Source organism: Molossus molossus, unplaced genomic scaffold (assembly GCF_014108415.1).
Source record: "Molossus molossus isolate mMolMol1 unplaced genomic scaffold, mMolMol1.p scaffold_m16_p_5, whole genome shotgun sequence".
Lineage (NCBI taxonomy): Eukaryota > Metazoa > Chordata > Mammalia > Chiroptera > Molossidae > Molossus > Molossus molossus.
Genome location: NW_023425388.1, coordinates 97,334,392 through 97,338,615, shown reverse-complemented (window position 1 = coordinate 97,338,615; position 4,224 = coordinate 97,334,392). Strand labels below are relative to the sequence as shown.

Below are 4,224 nucleotides of genomic sequence, written 5' to 3'. Positions count from 1 at the left end.
TCCAGTCAGTACTGGAGTGGGTAAGGGAGGGAGGGGTGATAATCCCCTAGAAGGGACAATGCTGCAATTCCTTAATGTGTGAAACTGTAGCTTTCTGGTATAACAGGATCAGTGTTCAATACTCTTTGCTTTCTTTTGAGAAGGCAAGCCAGGTGCAGCCCCTTAGGCAGTATAGCAATCCCACCTTTGGCTTTTGTAATGTAATTTCCGTACATCCACAAACCACCTAAACTACAGTGGAACATGGAGGACCCCAAATGCCTGGAGGCTTATTATGTATAAAAGGTGGCTGGAAGCTGGGCTTGGGGCTCAGCCTTTGAAGGTGACTCCTCTGGGACAGGACCAGGGTGCATTAAACAGTGTATTGCAGTCTGTCTCTTTCCCCCGACTGAATTTCTGCCACAACATTTTGCTGCATGAGCTGGGAAGCTGACAGCTGTGCTGGCCCCTTGAGCCACCATTGTCGGAAGCTGGTGGGAAGGAGCTACTAACTTTGGGCCCCAGAGATGGAAAGGAAGGTGGGCCACCAGTGATTTCACTGGACCCTGACCCTCACTGGGCCTGACTGTTGTCGGCCACCACTGTGCTCCAACAGACTCCAGCAAGGATAGAAATGCCTGCCAGGATATTGGATTGGTAAGTGTTCCCAGGGAACCAGAACTGAGTTCAGGCCTGCCTCTAAGGCAGAAGGGGAGCTTGATCACCTCCCAAATGGCATAGACGCCACACAGGAGAGGAAATTCCTGGGTGAACATTTAAATGCTGTGTGATTGTGTGTGTGTGACTGTGCTCCACCATGCCTGTTACGGAGCCTGTGTGAGTCCCAACCTGCACATCCACGGTGACCTCATATGGTTAAAGGCAGTATCAGGTTTATGGGGACATTTGTCTCCACAAGTGAACCTGATCCAAGTCAGGGGCTTATACTGACCTGCCAATGCCAAAAGGCACCTAAATCCCTATGAGGGGAGCGGCCAGGTAGACAGAATAAGTTTCCTCCTGTTTGTCTTGCAACACTGTTGACTGGGAAGTTTGCTTAACCATCTTAGATATCATTATGGGGGGAAGTTCCTGTAAACCCACTGTTCTGGAATGTACAATACAAGATTTGACCATCTGACCAATTTCCCTACATAGACCAGTGATTGGAAATAGCCCAAATTAGGCCTCCGTGAGTCCGATTCTGTGTTACTAGTCAGGGACAGTGTAAGGTCCTCATGGCACAAAGTGAAAGGAAGACTTCACAGTGAATTAAGTTGCCTCCTATATTACAAGGGGATTTGGAAGAGGCCCCTCCACTTCCACTACCATATGCCCCGCTACCTAAAGATGGGGAACCTCACCTGCCCAACAGCCCACCTCCATCTGTCTCACCCCCACAACCAGCCACTATGCCGCTGGAGCCAGGGTTGCTGGAGCCTGTGAGATGTCTCAGGTCAGTGACACAAAGACTAAAACCCCCAGCAGCAATGTAGTTACCACTGCAGGAGAAAAGGGGTCCACAGAGAATGGGCCTTGATGGGACCCTGCACGAAGAGAAAGCAGTTTTCCAGACTCATTGCCTCACCTGGGTTGGCTGTGGTGGACTGTCACAGAAGCCAGAAAGTGGCTCAAGACCCAGGTGCCAGCTGGACATTTAGACAAAGAAGCCCGGGCACAAAAGGCCTTACTTAATGAGGAACCCTCAGGGAGACCTGCTGATACAGATAGAAAAGGGCAGGAGAGAGATGGACAAAGGCACAAAGGTGAAGCCAGAGTTTGGGGCAAACAGAGAGAGGCCCCAGAGAAGGTGCAGAAGACAGAGGCAGGGAGAGACAAAGACTCAGGAGAGGAGGGTTTACAGAAGTCGATCCATGAGGCATCTCTCCCAGACCAAGGGGCAAATTTTCTCCATCTTCTCTTAAGGTCCCCAGCCTGTCTGAGGCTCTGCCTCTAACCCTGGTGTTAGTCTGAGCCCCAGGCTACAGAGAGAAGCTTTCCATAAAGTCAGGGTGTGAAGGATGCAGTGCCCAGATTGCCTCAGTCCCTCCCAAACTCAGAATCCTGCCATGTCCCAGCCACACCCATATCCCAGGAGGAGCTGGACAGGCAGCTGGTGGTGGGGAGCCCAACCCCATCTGCTGCTCCCCATTGTGACTTTCCCTGGGCTGGTGTGGCTGCTCCTGCTGCTGTTGGCCTCCTTCCTGCCCTCAGCTTGGCTGGTGTGACTCAGTGGATTGAGCATCTCCCCATGGACTGAGAGGTCCTGGTTCAATTTCTAGTCATAGCACATGTCCAGGTTATGGGCCCAATCCCAAGTGGGGGTCATGCAGGAGGTGGAAAAATGACCAACCACAAGCGATGAAAACCAGAACTTCTGCTCCATTCAGCTGCTGCTGGCCAGACTTAGGTTTCAAGATCACCCTAGGCAAACAAATGCTGGGGCCAAAAGGAAACAGGCAGTCTGTACTATTCTGATTCCCACTTCCCATGGACAGATTTGAGAGTTCCTGGGAGCAGCAGGGTTCTTTGGAATATGGATACCTGGATTTTCAGAAATGGCAAAACCCTTATATGAGGCCCTGAAAGAAAAATAGGCTCCCCTTGTCTGGGGCCCCCATGGAGGAAGCATTTACCAAGCTCATTGAGGCACCAGCCTTAGAACTCCTGGACGTCCATGGGAGTCCTAACCCAGGAATTTTGGCCTTGGCAGAGACTGGTAACTTACCTTTCAAAGCAAATTGACCCAGTTGAAGCAGGCTGGCTGGGCCCCTCACCCCAGAGGAGGGGATCATGTATCCTGAGAAACTCAGCCACAGCATCCTGCCTGGTTTGGACATCCCTGCTAGGCTGTGGTACCATTTGCCTGCCTTTGCAGAGACACTGCTGCTAGAGTTGGACCAAGACCCAGGTGTGTGGGTTGAAGGGCTGACAGTGCAGTACCTGGGCCAGGCACCTGAGTTCCTGGGTGGGCCAGAGCTGGGCACCTACAAGTGATCCCTGCTAGAGATGGTGCAGTATTGGGGGACCAAACTCCACATCCAGCCCCTGGAGGGAGGTACCCCTAACTCTGCAGGAGGGCCTGGGGCTCACATCCTATGCCAGAAGAGCCCCACCAGCAGCCAGGGCCCCATGTGCAGCATCAAGACTCCTCCTGGGAACCCCAAGCCCAGCCCCCAAAGATCCAAGCACTTTGCTTCCCTGAGTAGATTTGTGGAGACCCTGGTGGTGGCAGATGACAAGATGGCAGCATTTCATGGCACAGGGCTGAAGTGCTACCTGCTCACAGTCTTGGTGGTCACAGCCAAGGCCTTCAAGAACCTGAGCATCTGCAACCCTGTTAGCTTGGTAGTGACTTGGCTAGTGGTTCTTGGGCCAGGAGAGGAAGAGCCCCAGGTGGGACCCAGCACTGCCCAGACCCTATACAGCTTCTGTGCCTGGCAGTGAGGACTCAACACCCCTGAGGTTTTGAACCCAGATCACTTTGCTGTTTACCCATCATGATCTGTGTGGTGTCTCTACCTGTGACACCCTGGGCATTGCTGACATGGGCACTGTGTGTGACCTGGCTCAGAGCTATGCTCCATGTGTCAGTCTGAACAGGCTTGGGAGCACCTCTCGTCATGTCATGGCTCCTGTGATGGCTCAAGTAAATCCTGAGAAGCCCTGGTCCCCCTGCAGTGCCTGCTTCATCACAGACTTTTTGGCTTAGACAAGTCAAAGGCTCCCCTGCACCTGCCTGTGACTTTTCCTGGCAAAGACTATGACACAGAAGTATGAGCCCTGGTGAGGGCATTAGAACTCAGCAAAGATAAGTGGGCCAACATATATACTGACTTGCTCTATGCCTTTGCTGTTCTACATGGGGCTACATACAAGGAAAGAAGACTCCTTACTGCAGGGGGAAAAGAAATAAAAAACCAAGGTGAAATTCCAAAGTTGTTGGAGGTGGTCTGGGACCCAAGAGAGGTAGCAGTTGTCCATTGCAAAGGACACCAAAAGGAAAGAGACTCAATGTCAGAAGGAAACCATTGGGCAGATGCTGCAGCTTAACAAGCCACAAGAGAACAGGCAACCCCGTCAAAAATTATGCTGGCTCTAGAAATACTTTCAACCCCAAAATTCAGGAAGAAGAATGGGCACAACAGGAAGGGGGGAATATAACACAGAAAAGATGGTGGATCCTGCCAGATCACAAAATTTATGCACCAGAACAATTAGCCCATCAGTTAGTCTTCCAACAAC

General features: G+C 51.7%; 1 pseudogene; it reads left to right on the top strand.

The window, feature by feature from the left end:
• Positions 1-2,000: 2,000 nt before the first annotated feature.
• LOC118617018 lies at positions 2,001-3,759 on the top strand (annotated as a pseudogene).
• Positions 3,760-4,224: the final 465 nt, after the last annotated feature.